Source organism: Ambystoma mexicanum, chromosome 11 (genome assembly GCF_040938575.1).
Source record: "Ambystoma mexicanum isolate Mex_15411 chromosome 11, UKY_AmexF1_1, whole genome shotgun sequence".
In the NCBI taxonomy this organism is placed as follows: domain Eukaryota; kingdom Metazoa; phylum Chordata; class Amphibia; order Caudata; family Ambystomatidae; genus Ambystoma; species Ambystoma mexicanum.
In genome coordinates, this window is record NC_090934.1 from 836,066,189 (window position 1) to 836,084,252 (window position 18,064).

At 47.2% G+C, this 18,064-nt stretch overlaps 1 protein-coding gene across 2 annotated transcripts in view; it reads right to left on the reverse strand.

The window, feature by feature from the left end:
* Positions 1-18,064, reverse strand: part of HPS5 (HPS5 biogenesis of lysosomal organelles complex 2 subunit 2) — a 1,306,927-nt gene that overhangs the window by 425,612 nt on the left and 863,251 nt on the right. The gene's annotated exons all lie outside the window — the stretch shown is intronic.

Below are 18,064 nucleotides of genomic sequence, written 5' to 3' on the forward strand. Positions count from 1 at the left end.
GAGAATGTGCCTGTGGGCTAGGGAATCCAGCACCCAACGGTCGGTGGAGATGGACTCCCACACGCTGACGAACTTCACCAGCCGGCCTCCTACTGGGGTGCTCAGGTGGTGGCCCGACGCTACGGCTGGTTCAGTCTTGCTTGGCCGCGGCCTTGCCTCCTTGGCCTTCCTGGCGACCACGGCGAGATCCACCTGACTTGCCTCGTCCTCTGTAGGCCACTTGCGACGAGGAGAGGGCCGCCTGCCGGTACGTCGAGGAGCCACCGCCGAATCCTTTGGAGGCACCTTGCTTGCCTTCTGAGTTCCGAAAGGGCGGCCGCGGTTGCTGCAAAACTCCCAAGGTCCGAGCCGTCTCTGTAACACTCACCGTCCGGTGGGGAAGTTGAAGCCGATGCCCCACCGCTTTCTTCTTGGCCGCCGCCGAGACGACCGAATCCGGGGTCGGCTGTGCCCTAAGGCACAAAGGGGCGACATCGGGGACCCGGTACTTCTTCTCGTACCGGTCCCTCTTGGCGGGCATCGTGGACGGGTTCTTCAGAAGAGCAAGTCCCTCGTCCCAGATGTCATCCAGCAACAGCAACGCAAGGACCGTCTTCCTCTTGGCCTTGCGCCGTTGGTAGAGGAAGCCTTCCTTCTTCTGCTCTTCGGGGCAGAGCTGGAAAAGCTCGGATGCCCTGGCAATCATGGCGTGGAAGGAGCCAATTTCATCGGGCGGGGAGGCCTGAGGAGGTGGTGGGGGAGGACCATCCCGTCGTCATCCGTCCCTGTCGTGGCCGTATCTGTTCCTGTGCCATCCCCAGGGACACGGGAAGGAGATAAAGACTGAGAGGGCCGTGAGGGCTGGAAGGGCGGGGGTGGATGAATTCTTCTCCTCCTGTTTGTCGTCCGTTGGGGGTAGGGGCAATCTCGTCCTTATCTCCGTGCATAAGGTGTGGATTGCCAACAAAATGGCCACTGAGTTGTCCTGTGGCTCGGGTTGCGACAGGCGCGATGGTTGCTCCTCCTCAACGGGAACCTCGCCAGCGCCACGGTCACTCTCTTCGTACTCCTCGTCTGGATTCCTCCCGTGGGACCGGACCTCCTCAAACTTCCTGTTGAGGCCCTCCACAACTTCAACCAGCTCCTCCTCAGAGGCTATATCCGTGTCCGTAACGGCCTCCGCCCCCCCCCTCTTTTTCCACTGGGGTCTTCACGGGGGTCTTCTCGATGGGCTGAAAAGAGGATTCCCTCCGCGGTGGCAGGGAATCTCTGGGCCCTGAGGTCGCCTCCACTGGGGTAGCCTCCACAGGCTTCGCCAGGGCCATCGGTAGAGGCCTTAGCCGGGTGAATCAAGGCTTTCACAACCTTGTGCGTGCCTGAGGCCTTCACCTTGGGGGGAGGGTCACAGCCTCGTTCCCCCTCGGCTGGTTCCTTCGAGATTGACTGGGGCCTCTCCAGAAGCTTAGCCGGGTTCTTAGATTTTCTCTTTCCAGAGCAAGAGCCAACGCTCTTGGTTGATGGCGCTGGTGAAGGTGCGCCCTGCCTGGCAGCTGAGGAGCCTGACCGTTCGGCGCTCCCGGTGCCCGCGGACTCGCGGTGCTTTACCTTTTGTTGGGCCCCCATCGCCGGAGCGCCCTCAGAGTACTTAGAAGACCGTTCCGACTTCTTTTTCTTCTCACCTGCTGGGCTCTTTCCTTCCAGCCAGTTGGCGAGTCGGGTCCGATGATCCCTCACATTCCGATCCGTCATGTTCCTGCAAAACGCACAGTCCTTCGCCACTTGCATTTTGTCTTCGTGAAGGCAGTAGAGGCCTCTAGAATGCTCGTCCTCCTTGAACACATTTTGTAATCCGCATCCCGGGCAGTTCCTAAACAGCTTGGATCCGGGTGTCGAGCTTCCCTTTTCCTGGGCCATGTCCACGAGGTAGGCCTCAGAAACTTCTGGAATCCTCCAAGAAGCAGGTAGAAACAGGGGGGGCTTGGAGCCTTCTTTTTTGTCAGAGGGGGGCCTGACTCAGAAAGGCATATATAGTAGGAAGAGAAGAGTCATAGGCTACCCCTATTCTAACCGTATGTAGAAGGTAGGCTGAGAGGAAGCAGGAAGCCAGTGTATAAATACTGGCAAAAAGAGGGACAAGAAAAGGAAATTTCAGAAAAAATATAAATTTATTCAAAACATTGTTGCACACTATTAAAACAATAGGTATAAACACAAAACCTATTTAAGAGTTTATTTGAGCCAAACCTCAACACAAAATTGGAACTGTTTTAAACATCACAGTTTGAAGTAGGTGGAGGTTAGTAACATATTGTGTGAAAAAGGGTTTACATTACTACTTTGAACATATAGTAGTATTGGTTGCCGACACAAAAATATGTTTCCAGTCCGGGGTGGAGTGAGCCTTCACTTGGACATGGTTCAAGGGGTTGGATTTCTAAAAGAAGATAGGAAGATTTAGAATAGTGTTTTGAAAAACGGGGGACCACAAAACCTGCGGGGTCAGAGCCTACCTTTTCAAATATCAGTGGTTAGACTGGAAAGGATTTCAAGAAGGGCTGTGCAGTTTGCTAGGCGAGTGTCATGATGCCCGCTCCCGGGGAGCCGGTTCAAGCCCTGCGTCCCCGAAAGCGGACATCCAGTCCCCAAGGAAGGACCCAGCAACCCCATATAGGGGCCCTTTGGACAGTGTCCTGGCGCCTATGGCGCCAGGCTCATAAAAGACATCAGTCCTGGCGCCATAGGCGCCAGGCTCATTATGGGAGTGCTTGGGTGCACTTACCTGATGCAGACCATGCTGCAGGATCCGGCCTCCTTGAGGACTGAAAGGAACTACTTTACCTGTGGGACTAATTTACCATCCGGACGTGGTCGGGGAAGGATACATACCTGATTGGAGGAATGATACATACCTGGAACTTCTTCCAAGGCTATTTAAACCCCACCCGAACAGCCACACGTGTTTCGTGTTGTTCTGCATCTAGCAGCTGGACGCTCACCGTGTCTGCTCCTGCATCCTGACTTCTGCCACGCCTGCCAGCATCCTGGATCACCTGCAAAGGAAGAGAAGAAGAGAACAGAAGAAGGAAAAGTCCTTACCTGCTAAAACCGCATCCCGGAGACATCTCGCCGACAATCCTGAAAAGGAAGACTTTTATTTAAAAGCTCATTGCGTCGATCGCTGCAGCGCCGCATTCCACTCACCTTTACAGGGCGCCTCCATGTTCTGCAGCGATCATCCGGATTCGCAGTCACGCCCCAGCGCCTTGGGAGAAAAAGACCAGAACAAAAGGTGAGAGAGAGAAGGGAATAAGGAAAGCTAAATCTCCATGTTAAGACTTACCTGTTGATTCATTCCCTCTCCATTTCGGGTCCGCGCCGCATCCTGGCATTTCCGGACCCCGGCCCCTAAGGGGAAAAAGAGACATCAGCGTTAATGAGCGAATGAAAAGACATTACCAAAAAACGCTCATTAAAGACTTACCTGATTTCTACAAGGATTTCACCTCTCATCTCGGTTCGGTGCCTGTTCCCCGGCATTCCGTACCCCGGCCCCTATGGGGAAAAAGACACTAGCATTAGTACATTAATGCATGGACACAAGAGGAACCTCTTATCAAAAAACTTACCTGGAAGCCAAGCAAGTTTGGTTCTCACCAATCCGAAAATCCAGTGAAGTAACTGGATGCCAACGCGCCCCTGCATCGGAAGCAGGATGGAGAGCTCGTCCTTCCAGACCCTAAAGTGAGACGCTACGAGGAATCACAGAAGGGTTTCGAGGAGGGTGAGAGGGGAAAGTGGGAGGCCGATTGCATTACCCCGCAGACAGTTAATCCCCTATTTTCGCCTACAGAAGGATACTTCTGCGAGCCAGACAAGCCAGATTTGGGGGCCCGGTCCAGTCCGTCTTCCGAACCCTGCGCATCACCTTAGAAGAGGTCACAGCAGCGCGAACCAGGCCAGCGCCTCCGTGGGAGTCAGGTGAGCGTTACAGCGAGGCACTGTAGCCTGAATCTACAGGGATAAAATGGATAACAGTTGGTTATCTGTGTGTAAATAAAATCACAATATGGTGATAATTTAAAAGAAAGGGGTGTACCTTAGTCGGAGGATGTTTTCCAGGTGTGAGGCTGGAGAACAGAGGCAGTTGTATGCAGGACCCGATAAATTGAAGGCCCTGAAAAAAATAATGACAAACCTCGTTTAGGTAAGGTTAGGAACTGAAGTGGCTAAGTGCTGTGGGTGGTGCCTGCATCAAGTTATATTATGCGGAAACGTCCATAAGTGCTCAGCCAAGAGAATTTGTGAGTTAGGGTGGTAGAGTGGAAGGTTTGTGGTTTGAAGCCACAGTGAGATATTAAAGTGACTAGCGCAATGATTGTATCAGCGTGGATGATGTTGTAAGCGGCCATTAGTGAAGGACGGTTGTGCCGCATATAAACTTATTAAACAATGAAACAGCAGACTGATTTGTACAAAAGTCGTAATGCAGAGGGGATTAACAGAAGATTCTTGTATTATCCAGTGTTCTAAAAACGAGCCGAAAAACAACATATTCCACATGAAGTTTTTGAAACTTACCTAGTGGCTGTGCTACAAGAATTGCAGTAGTGATGTTGGTGAGCCGTGAGCAGTGCGCGAACGTGAGCTGTAGCAATGGCTGTCTCCGAATGAGATAACCAGAAACTGCTGTATAATGCGCATGCGCACAGTAGAGCCGTGGAAGAGCTACTAGCGCGCATGTGCGGTAGGGGATACTGATTATCGAAGCATGCGCGGTGAAATTCGAGGCAGCTCACAAAAGAACGTAAGTTTTAGAACGTAATCTAGTGGACGAGACATTGCGCACAGGATACAGGGCAATGGGGTGATGATATGACAAGTAATGTAGTGAATTCAAAACCCATAAATGTCAATAAAAGGATACAAATCATCACAGGATGTCGGCTACAGCATTAATTCATACTGTTGTAGTTACGAACATTTAAAAAGAAAAGCAGCAGTTTCGAAACACATTGTTGCTAGATTTCATGAGTGACACTTGGTATTTAGCAAAAATGTAGTCAATTAAAGGCACATGTTATGGCATTGTTGAAAGAACAGCAAAAAAGCCATATTTCATTATTGAAAACAGGGACATCAATGTTAGCACAAAAACTGAAAAAAGCGGTCATAGTTTACATTTGCAGTACCAGCATAATATTTAGGAGGTGGTTTAGAGATACAATATTGGTACATAAAAAAGGCACATAAGGAAAGGTTTAACTTATGGCATATTGGTTACTAAAAGAGAAGAAAAATTTATGGAGAAGAAAAATTCATTAAGCCAGCTTAATGTCAAGAGTAATGCACATATGAAAGATGAAAAATGAAAAAAATGAAAAAAGGGAGAGAGAGAGAATTGTTGATTATTTGAAAAATAGGCTCCATTCAATGGCAACATTGAGGCCTTGCTTAACTGAATTCAAGCGATATATCCATTGTTGCTCCAATTTTCGTAGGGCCAAATCTCTGTCACCTCCTCTGAAAGGGTTCTTAGCCGTTTGCAGAATGAACCAAAAAATGTCATTGTATATGTGTTTTTTTTCTTGGAAATGTGCTACCATCGGTTTGTCTTGAATGCCGTTCTTGATACATGAGCGATGCTCACAAATGCGTTGTCTTATCTCTCGTTTGCTTTTGCCAATGTAGAAAAACGTACATGGGCACTGTATGGCGTATACTGTCCATTTACTTTTACAGTTTGTAAAAGTGTTGAAAAGCCAAGGTTTACCAATAAGTTCAATGGATTTCAAGACTTTTGTTAGGCAGCAGACGGGGCACTTTCTATTTACATTGACTACTTCCTAAGACCTTTCATTGGACAAATGCGCTCCTATGTACAAGACACTACGTCAACCATAAAGAAATTGGACACCCTCTCTGTGGGACACAATGACCTCCTGGTTACTTTGGATGTTGAATCTTTGTATACCAGTATCCCTCAGCGCGAATGTATAGATGTCTTAACCACCTATCTCAACCGCAGAATCAACATGGAGCCTCCAACTGCCTTCCTACTTGAGTGTATCCGGCTTGCCCTCACAGAAAACTACTTTATCTATGAGAAAACATTTTACCAACAGTGCCACGGCACCTCAATGGGAGCAACTTTTGCACCTGATATAGCGAACCTTTTTATGGACTCATTTGAAGACAAATCAATCTACAACATCAACAACCCTTTCAAAGACCAGATAGGCTTTTGGGTTTGCTACATCGACGATGTACTTATGACGTGGAAAGGTAACGAAACAGATCTGCAAGAATTTTTCATATGGCTGAACAGCAAAGACTCATGTATCAAATTCACTATACAGTCAGACAGAATCTCCATTCCTTTTTTAGACCTTACAGTGTACAAAACATCTACCAACACCCTAGCTACTACTCTCTATCGCAAACCTTCAGCAAAAAACACTCTTTTGGAATTCAAGAGTTTTCACCCAGCAGCACTCAAAGACAACTTACCTTTGGGCCAATTCTTACGCCTTAGGCGTAACTGCACAACCCGGGAAGACTACAACATAACCAGCAAAGATCTCTCACTGCGTCTTAAAGAAAGAGGATACCTGAGCCATATCAGGCATATCAGGCAAGGCAATAGGACGCTACAAGCATTGACACGCTGGTTTCCTCCCAAATACACATACGAGGCATTATTCTTGATGCTGCCGACATAAACAGCTCCCTCTAGGTGACAGTAATTTAAGCGGCTCTGAAGCACAGAATTCTGAAGATCAACCTACACGAGGAGTTTATTGATTCCTGATAAAGGGTATTATAGAAGATTCCCTTCAACTTCAACTCGTGGTCCCAAATAATACATTTCGACCACAGCTGGCTTTTCGTATAAGAAAAGGGTGAAGACTTTATGCTTCCAAAAAAATCATCACTGTCCTGAAGATGGCTCAATAACAATTCTGTAGACCACCGTAGACAACGATGGTACTATTATAAGGGGCCGAAACATATGTCGACTTTTTAGAAAAACCAACTGTTTTTTCTGATGTCATGCATACTATTAACTAATATGCACAAAGAAAATGTAAATTGCCGAACCCTTATGTTACAGTACGAATGAATTAGTATAAAAGGTATGAATGGTGTATGAAAAAGCCGATAAATGCACAGTTTTTTATAAAAATGTGGTTTTTTACCAAATTATTAAAATGATTTATACTTTTGTAATTTCACGGTCTGAGTCTAATAATTAGCGTCTTCAATAAGTACTCATTGCAGATTCATGCAATAGTTTCTAAGCACCTCAATCTGTGTCGTCGATAGACCTTTGAGAGAGGGGTAGTCAATCTGTTATGTTCCTTTTCCTGTTGAGAAACTCCCTATCTACAGACTCGACCCCCCGATAACAAAACATTTTGGGAGTGCCCATTGCTATAACATTCTTGTAGCACAGCCACTAGGTAAGTTTCAAAAACTCCATGTGGAATATGTCGTTTTTCGGCTTGTTTTTAGAACACTGGATAATACAAGAATCTTCAGTTAATCCCCTCCGCATTACGTCTTTTGTACAAATCAGTCTGCTGTTTCATTGTTTAATAAGTTTATATGCGCCACAACCGTCCTTCACTGATGGCCGCTTACAACACCATCCACTCTGATCCAATCATTGCGCTAGTCACTTTAATATCTCACTGTGGCTTCAAACCACAAACCTTCCACTCTACCACCCGGGCTCACAAATTCTCTTGGCTGAGCACTTATGGACGTTTCCGCATAATATAACTTGATACAGGCACCACCCACAGCACTTAGCCACTTCAGTTCCTAACCTTACCTAAACAAGGTTTGTCATCATTTTTTCAGTGCCTTCAATTTATCGGGTACTGCATACAACTGCCTCTGTTCTCCAGCCTCACACCTGGAAAACATCCTCTGACTAAGGTACACCCCTTTCTTTTAAATTATCACCATATTGTGAATTTATTTACACACAGATAACCAACTGTTATCCATTTTATCCCTGTAGACTCAGGCTACAGTGCCTCGCCTAGCAAACTGCACAGCCCTTCTTGAAATCCTTTCCAGTCTAACCACTGATATTTGAAAAGGTAGGCTCTGACCCCGCAGGTTTTGTGGTCCCCCGTTTTTCAAAACACTATTCTAAATCTTCCTATCTTCCTTTAGAAATCCAACCCCTTGAACCATGTCCTGATGAAAGTCCGGACCCTTCACTACACTACATCACTACGCTCAAGTGAAGGCTCACTCCACCCGGACTGGAAACATATTTTTGTGTCGGCAACCAATACTACTATATGTTCAAAGTAGTAATGTAAACCCTTTTTCACACAATATGTTACTAACCTCCACCTACTTCAAACTGTGATGTTTAAAACAGTTCCAATTTTGTGTTGAGGTTTGGCTCAAGTAAACTCTTAAATAGGTTTTGTGTTTATACCTATTGTTTTAATAGTGTGCAACAATGTTTTGAATACATTTATATTTTTTCTGAAATTTCCTTTTCTTGTCCCTCTTTTTGCCAGTATTTATACACTGGCTTCCTGCTTCCTCTCAGCCTACCTTCTACATACGGTTAGAATAGGGGTAGCCTATGACTCTTCTCTTCCTACTATCCTCCAAGAAGCGTAACTCGATGAAAAATTCACCCTTGAGGGGCGTAGAAAATTCCGAAACGGGTCCCCCTTGATCAGAAGTAGAAACGGTGGAGCTTGAGGCTCGACTGACCGATAAAAATAAGATAAAACTACTTGAAAAAACGCAAAACGCAGTAAAAGCTCGAGAGCTATAGTACGAGGACTCCCAACACTTGAACGTGCGGTAAAAATCTGAGGATGGCTGCCAGGGGCGGGGCGTAGGGAGAGGGCAGTCATTGGCTGGGGGCAGTATGACCCAGAGACCAGCGATTGGTTACTACTAAGAAAGACAGATCAGAAACAAAACTGATACTGATTTTTTCTTTACCGAGGATTCCCAGCCTGACGACGGGGAATATTCTTGAGCATGTGAATCCATGCCAGACCCCATGCTGGAGAAAAGGACTAGCTCAACCCCACACTGAATAGGCCAAAGAAGTTAAAGACACCCCTTCTCCCAAAACCAAGGAAGAGCTAGGAGTCTTTTTAGGGTTAGTTGGATATTAGAGACTATGTATTCCCAACTTTTTGTCTATAACCTCTCCGCTAACAGATAAACTCAGAAATGCTGAACCTCAGAAAATCAAATGGCCTTCCGAAGATCAATTATGCTTTAATAAATTGAAACATATCTTGTGTAGTGAACCTGTATTGAAGGTGGCAGACTTCAATAAGGTGTTCATTCTACAGACTGATGCCTCACATACAGGTTTAGGTGCAGTTCTTTCACAGAGTCATGATGGCTTAGAACATCATGTTCTCTATTTAAGCAGGAAGTTATTTCCCCAAGAGAAAATGATGCGACTCTTTGACTTGAAGCCCTGGCCATTAAGTGGGACTACCTTGAATACTTTGTAATTGGTAGAAGGTTCTGACTTGTCACAGACCTTGCCCCATTAAAATGGTTAAGCCTTTGCAAAGACACTAATGCAAGGGTCATGCGCTGGTTTCTCTATGTACAGCCTTATTGTTTCACCGTAGAACATCGAAAAGGAAAAGAACAGGGTCATGTGGATTTCCGTTCCCGGTTCCCAACAGAGGCTGCGAAAACTACATTAGGGAAAGAGTATGTGATGAATACTGCAGAGCCATCACTGAATCCGTGGTGGTGAGCGCCTCCCACATGGCTAGGGGACAGCAGCCGGTATCTGATCCTGACCCTGGGGGTGGTACTAGGAGGAAAGATCATATGGGGGGAGATGACTGCCAGGGGAAGAGGCGGACTCATTAGTCAAGTTGTTGCAGGATGAACCAGCTGTGTGGGACATTTAAAGATTACTTCCACCAACAATCAGAAGTTGTGTGTGGAGTCAGAGGGAGAAGGCACAGTCTGGGTGAAGCGAAGAGCAAAGCAACAGGAAAAGGCAGATGTGCTGGAGCAGACCATGTGGGAGCAGGCAGGTGCTCCTGGGCTACCGTTCATCAACCTATGGTACCAGCGTGGCGAGAGACCCAGACGAGCGAGGCAGGCTCCAGGGAAAAGCTGCGAGGAAACCAGCAGCAGGGAAGCTGTAGCGGGCACTATGAAGGCAGGAGGCAGCCACGATACCAGCGATTGAACAGAGGAGCAAGAAGAACACTGGTCTGCCAAGTGAGTGACGTCATTCTTGCTTTGAAACTGCACAAAGGGTTAGGAATGCAATGAAACACCAGGGAGGTGTCCCGAAGATAGGAGGAACCCAGCGGCATACCGGCAAGCACACAGACAGTTAAAGGTGTCATTTGAATATCGACCAAGTAGATTTAAATGACTTTATTTGCACAATTGCTCATGCTTGAAATGTCAACATGCGAAAAAGCTGGTGCAAATGTATAAGCAAGTGCATGATAATGAAGAAGCTGACAGGCAAGATTTGCACAAGTCTCCATACTTAAAGAACTCATTTGAGGAAAGTTGGGGCAAGTATTGTCCTAAGCAAATAAGTATTGTTGAAGAAGTTGAGAAGGGGAACTTAAACAAGTCTGCATATGGGGAAGCTTGAGGCAACTGAAATCCAAAGTCAAGGAAGTATAGACAGTATACGTGTGGTACTGGAAGATGAGGAAAGTGAACATTGTAGAAAGACCTGGTGAACAAAACACATAAAGCAACGCAACATTTTGGAAGAAGATACCTGGCAGGTGGGTACACCACGGGATCTACAAGTACCAGCCGGTGGGGATTCCTGGAAAGGGAGTATACCAGGTAATCCCTAAAACCAGTAGAGTTAATTGAAGGGGTCCTGGCAGGGGAGTACACAAGCAAAACCATTCTTGGAACAGTAATGTGAAAGAGACATTTTGCCATCCTGTCATTTGTGAAGTAGTTGTGAGAAGAACAAGTTACCTACACATGGTAACATTCTTTCAACTGGATATTCCTCCCATGTTTTCCTCATCTTTTGATAGATATCCTTCCAGCTTCAGCTGCTTCGTAAATATTTTTTCGGCAGAGGGCCCTGTGCATTGATGCGGTCGACTCGATGTCCCTTGAGGGCTTGCATCCCAGGGTCAACGTCACTGTCAGTATTTATATAGCTCATGCAGCGCCCGTCACCTTCCTTTTGCAGAAATACCAGCGTCAGTGAGTCCCAGACAATACTAGACTCTGAAAGAGCATAAAGTGTAATGCCTGGACATTCTACAGCGGGGTAGGTTGGGAGGGGTGATAATGAGTAGCTGGGAGGAACATCCAGTCCAAAAAACGTTACCAGGGGAAAGTAACTTGTTTTTCGTATGGATTGTGTCATCCCACATATTCCTCATCTTTTTATAGACTCATAAGCAGTGTTATGTTTTGGAGGAGGGAGTACGAATTTTCAGATTCACGTTTGTCATGGATTGAATATAGGACAGATTTCCTAAATCCTCCTTCTTGGCTAGAGGATCAATACAGACTGTAATGCTTTGTAAATGTGTGAATGGTAGACCAAGTGGCTGCCGCCAAATGTCTTATATGCACCCCTCTTTCCAGAGCAGATGTCACCAGGCCCCTTGTGGAATGAGCTCTCAGGCCTTCAGCGGGATCTTTTTTTCAGCCCCTCTGTAGCATTCTGTAATAGCAAGAATTATCCATCGGGACAATGTTTGTTTTGTAACTGGAAGCCCCAGTTTATGTCCAATGTACCCGATGACAAGCTGGTCATGTTGTTGTATTTTCGGCATCCGTGCGATATAAAAGCTCAAAGCCCTTCTGGGATCGAGCCTATGTAGTCTTTCCTATTCCTTGCTAGGATGAGGAGGTGGGTAAAATGTTGGTAGTACAATTTTCTGGGATAAATAAAAATCTGATACAATTTTTACAAAAAAGAAGGTTTAAACCTAAGGACAACATTGTCTTTATGAAAAATAGTAAATGCAGGCTTCCTAGATAAGGCCTGCAACTCAGTCACCCTGCAGGCTGCTGTCCATGCAACTAACAGAATGGTATTAAATGTTAGTAACTTAAATGGGCATGGGGGCACTAGAGAGCCCAGCCAAGATAGCGGCGAGCCTGTGAGCTCTTCGGGAACTACATTTGTACCGGTCAACATCCTGCCCTGATAAAGCCACCAGAGCCTTCTGATTCACTCCTGGTACTGTGCAAAGCTGCACTGCCCATATTGTGCCAACTTGGGAAAGAAACCGAGCATGAAAGCTCGAGATACAGGCACGAGCACGCACACCTGAATCGGATGCGGTAACTCCCGCTCTGATCCCTCTTTCAGAACACACGCACTGCAGAAGAGGAGGATCACAGAGTGCGCTGCTAACACCGGCACTGATGGAACCCCACGGAGACTGAGGGATGGAGTGTTTGCTGGAGTTAAGGAGCACCCCTGCGCCGGGATTGGCATAAGGGAACCGCCGCACCAAGGATAAGATATTCATAAGGTACAGGGGTCGGGCTGGGAGGCACACGCCTAGTGATCCCTCGATCACCGAGTGGCTCGGCAGCGTTGGGGGGAGACCTCCCGCTCGGCCCCAGTGAGGGATTAGTCAAAACAAGAAGGAGTCGCAGAGAGGGCGCTGTGCCTTGCGCCGCAGCTCTGCATACACCTCAGAGGAGACCGGCTCAAGTCATGCGTGCTACGTGGACCCCATAGCGGAGACATGCATGGGGAGAGACACAGAGTGCCTCCTAGGCTAGGCTGGACACAGTTGCTCCCCCAATCATGGTGATGCTCCAATTGAGTCAGGGGCGGTGAGGCGAGGCAACAAGGCTGGGCACCAAACACCTATAGGCGGTATACAGAAGACGCTGACCAGAGGCGTAAGGACACCGGTGGTGACACATCTGTAGCCCAGTTCCCTCCCTCAAACTTGCTGGCCCCCAGATCCCTGTCGAAAAGTTCTGCCTGGGGTGATAGCGGACCACGCAACTGAGAAACTGAGTTGCACTAGCGTGCCCTTAGAGCTGAAAGCCCCACAACCCATCGGGGGAGTGACGAGGGATAAAATCGGGCAGGATGTCCAAACATCAGAAGTCGAGCAAGCAACAAACCAAATTACATTTCGAGACCCCGGCTAAACCCACAACAAGTGGAAATTGCTTCTTGTCCGAAGCCCAACAACTGCCTGTCTTGGATGAGGGGGGAGCCAGCAAAACAATGCTGGATGAAGTTCAAACAAGCATCCAATCATTGGATGGCAAAATGGATACCCTGACCTTCAAAGTGGACCATATGCAAAGGCGGCAAGATAAACACGGGGACCGCCTAGATGAGGTGGAGGGTAGAGTATTCACGGTAGAAGATGAGTCTACTACAGCTCGGAGAGACCTGGTCACGATTAAGAAAGCATTGAAGGAACTCAAGGATAAACAGGATGATTTAAAATTGCATTCCCGACGCAATAACCTACGGATTGTGGTAATACCGGAGGCAGCAGACCAGCGCAATATGGAAGCCATGGTGTAAACTCTACTGAAAGAAGTACTGGAGAATTCGCTGCAGTGTTCATAGTGGAAAGGGCCTACTGGGTCCCAAGCGGGAGAAGGCCCATTCCGGGAGCCCCTGCCCGATACCTGATCGCTAGGTTGCTGAACTCTAGGGACAGGGACTTGGCGCTCCGCAAAGCCAGAGAAAAAGGGCCCATGATATATCATGACGCACAGATACCGCTGTTCCCAGACTTTTCAGACAAGGTACAGTGCTCCAGGAAGACCTTCAGAGATATCAAGAAAAGACTTAGGGAAAGGGACGTAAAATATGCTATGCAATTCCGAGCGAAACAGAGTAGAAGACAGAGGAAAAACCCTTTCTTTCCATACCTCAGAGGAGGCGAACACATTTCTGGAGTCTCTGCCTAAGGTACCCCGATGCAGAGGAAATAACGCTTGAGGAACCGCTTGCTGCACTTACATGGAATGTGGTAATCACTGTTATAAGGGGGAGAGCTCGATGTGCTCTGGTGTACAGAGTATTGTCCTGACTGTAGTTTGCTCAGAAGGCTTGCCCTGGCAAGCCCCCATGCGAGAGCTTAAGGTTGAAGTTAGATTGGGGGGACAAAAAGGGGGAGCCGGCGGATTGGGGTTGCTGGTGGGGGGAGTTTGGTAGATGGGGCTACTGTTATAACTGCACAGAGAAATCAAGACTCGGGCTATAGAGAGGAACAGAAGGATGTCAGAGGATCTCTGGCTGGGGGAATTGGCTAATATTGTGGCATGTATAAAATGTGTATAATGAATGAAAAGTTACTTAAGTGCATTACTTGGAATGTGAGGGGTTTGAACTGTCCTTCCAAGAGTCGTAAAGTACTGTTGTACATGCAGAGACACCAAGTAGAGGTGGCGTTCCCACAATAGACACATTTGGCACAAAGCAGAGAATCGAAACTTGCAAAAAACTGGGCATGCCATTGCTATTTCTCCTCCTATTCTTCAAACTCAAGGGGAGTGTGTGTCCTTATGCACAACTCAGTGGGGTTTCGATTGATCAGTGTGGTTAAAGATCAAGATGGAAGGGGCCTGGTAGTCCATGGTACTATACAAGGTCGAGTTTACACACTGCTCAACTATTACGGCTCTAATCAAGACTCAACAGTGACTTTGGGCTGCATCCATCAACAGCTAGAGAGTCTACCTCCGGGTGAAGTAATCTGGGCTGGGGATCTCAATACGGTCATGGAGCTTGACCGGGACCACACTGGGGGAGGGGTGGGAGGCTCCCTGCCTAATTCCCAAAACGACTAGTAAATTACAGGATATTTGCTGGGCCTGGGAGTTGATTGACGCTTGGAGAACCACATATCCTGGGGAAAGTGAGTACACGTTTTACTCTTCCGTTCACAACTCTGCACCCAGGTTGGACCTCTTCTTAGTCCCCCAGGCAAGCATGGGGAAGGTACCCAAGGTTTCCATTTTAGCAGACACACTATCAGACCATGCCCCGGTATTGATCACCATTGAACTGATAGGCCGGCAGAGAGGGAGGCTTGCTTGAGTGTTCAAGAGTGAGGGACTAACAGATGGGGTGTTTCGAGAGGGGTTGGCCCAAGCGATAGATGATTTTTTGGAAATAAACATGGGGTCGGTGGAGTCATCAGCGGTATTGTGGGAGAGTTTGAAATGTGTGTTCAGAGGAGAATGTATCTCGAGAGAAATAGTTGCAATTATTTAACGAATTGGCACACAGCGAGGTGAAATTTCTATGTGGGGAAAATGCAGTACGACAATACTGAGAGGAACAACGCCCTGGTAGACTCCTGACAAGGGCAGCTAGATTGGAAAGGCCCTGTAGCCGGGTATTGGCAATAAAAGACAGACAAGGAGAGCGGAAATATGCAGACAGGGAAATCACCCCAGCATTCTGTAAGTTTTATGAACAACTATATTCCTAGAAATTGCAGACATCACAACACGAGGTACAGAACTATCTAGACCAGGTGGCCGTATACTGGTGTACAGAGGAAGAGAGATTGGTTGAGCCGTCCCGAATCGGCTCGTTGGAGGTGTTGTTTCTGGCTATTAAATCCCTAGCATCTGGGAAGTTCCCTGGGCCTGACAGATATACGGCTGAATTCTATAAACACTATGCTGGGAAACTGGCTCCTCACTTATTACAGATGTATCATCAAGGGTTGTGAGACGGCCGCTTACCGGAGAGCAGTGGTAGTAGTACTGTTGAAACCTGGTAAAGAGGAGGATGACTGGGAGGCTCCCTGCCTAATTCCCAAAACGACTAGTAAATTACAGGATATTTGCTGGGCCTGGGAGTTGATTGACGCTTGGAGAACCACATATCCTGGGGAAAGTGAGTACACGTTTTACTCTTCCGTTCACAACTCTGCACCCAGGTTGGACCTCTTCTTAGTCCCCCAGGCAAGCATGGGGAAGGTACCCAAGGTTTCCATTTTAGCAGACACACTATCAGACCATGCCCCGGTATTGATCACCATTGAACTGATAGGCCGGCAGAGAGGGAGGCTTGCTTGAGTGTTCAAGAGTGAGAGACTAACAGATGGGGTGTTTCGAGAGGGGTTGGCCCAAGCGATAGATGATTTTTTGGAAATAAACATGGGGTCGGTGGAGTCATCAGCGGTATTGTGGGAGAGTTTGAAATGTGTGTTCAGAGGAGAATGTATCTCGATAGAAATAGTTGCAATTATTTAACGAATTGGCACACAGCGAGGTGAAATTTCTATGTGGGGAAAATGCAGTACGACAATACTGAGAGGAACAACGCCCTGGTAGACTCCTGACAAGGGCAGCTAGATTGGAAAGGCCCTGTAGCCGGGTATTGGCAATAAAAGACAGACAAGGAGAGCGGAAATATGCAGACAGGGAAATCACCCCAGCATTCTGTAAGTTTTATGAACAACTATATTCCTCGAAATTGCAGACATCACAACACGAGGTACAGAACTATCTAGACCAGGTGGCCGTATACTGGTGTACAGAGGAAGAGAGATTGGTTGAGCCGTCCCGAGTCGGCTCGTTGGAGGTGTTGTTTCTGGCTATTAAATCCCTAGCATCTGGGAAGTTCCCTGGGCCTGACAGATATACGGCTGAATTCTATAAACACTATGCTGGGAAACTGGCTCCTCACTTATTACAGATGTATCATCAAGGGTTGTGAGACGGCCGCTTACCGGAAAGCAGTGGTAGTGGTACTGTTGAAACCTGGTAAAGAGGAGGATGACTGTTCCTCTTACCGACCCATCTCCCTTATTAGTATCAACAACAAAATCTTTCCTAAGATATTAGCATCAAGATTGGCAACACTAATGCATAGAATGGTTAAGGCTGACCAGTCCGGGTTCATTCCGGGTCGCTCCACCTCATATGGACTGCGTAGAATGTTCGGGCTGATATCAGCGGTTGGGCTGATCCGATCGTAGCGGCACTCTTGGAGGCCCCAAAGGTTTTTGACTCAGTGGAATGGCCGTTCATAGTCACAGTACTATGGAGGATAGGGGAACAGTTTTTCTCTCTGGTCTCATAAGTAAGAGTGAATGGGTTATTAACATCAGGTATAGCGCTAGGAAGAGGCCCTCGACAAGGATGCCCTCTCTCGCCGCTACTATTTGCATTAGCAATAGAGCCCCTTGCTGAAATGGTCAGGCAGCGCCATCTCCACAGAGAGATCCAGCTATACAAACAAAGTGGTGATCTCATTATACGCAGATGATATGGTTATCTTTATCTCCAATTCCCAAAGAAATCTTGACATGATTATGCGGGAAGTGTCGGCATTCAGGGACCTCTCTGGACTCAGAATGAATGCCACAAAATTGGTCCTGTTCCTGTTGACGGATAGCGTTAAACGCTTCGTGAATGGGTGGGGGTTCCAATGGCATGATGACCATACTCAGTATTTAGGGGCAAACATAGCCCGAACCCGGATGTTATATGTATGCACAACTACCAAAAGGTACTGGAGCAAGCACAAAAAAAAGATTGGTGGGATGGTGGAGGGATGTGCACCTCAGTTTCTATGGTAGAATCTCTATGGTCAAAATGGTGTTGTTACCTCCGTTTTTGTATGCGTTTCTAAATGTCCCAGTCCCACTTCCCAGAGAGTACTTTCGGGACTTGAAATCTACGATACTGCAATTCATATGGGTGGGGAAACAAGCCAGGATCTCTTGGGAAAAACTCAACTGTGCCAATAAATAAGGGGCGGGGTATGGCACTACCAGACATTGAAATATATACGATGGAGCCCAAGAAGGGTTCCTCTTCACTGGTATGAGGAGCAAGCAGACAGGAGGCACGTAGAAGTGGAGAGAACCCTGGCGGCACCATTCCTTTTAAGACCAGCCATACTGACAGCACCAGACAGGTCCTCCAGGGCAAACAATATGGTGGAATTGATTTGCATAGCGTGGACTCGCATTGAACATAAAACTAAAGGCAAAGTCTTATACTCCCCAGAGTTGACAGTCATCTATGCTCCTGGAATCCCACTAACCAGTGAAAAGTGCTATTTTGTCTTTGTGAAACGGCTGAGGGTGTCTTGCTTTCGAGATCT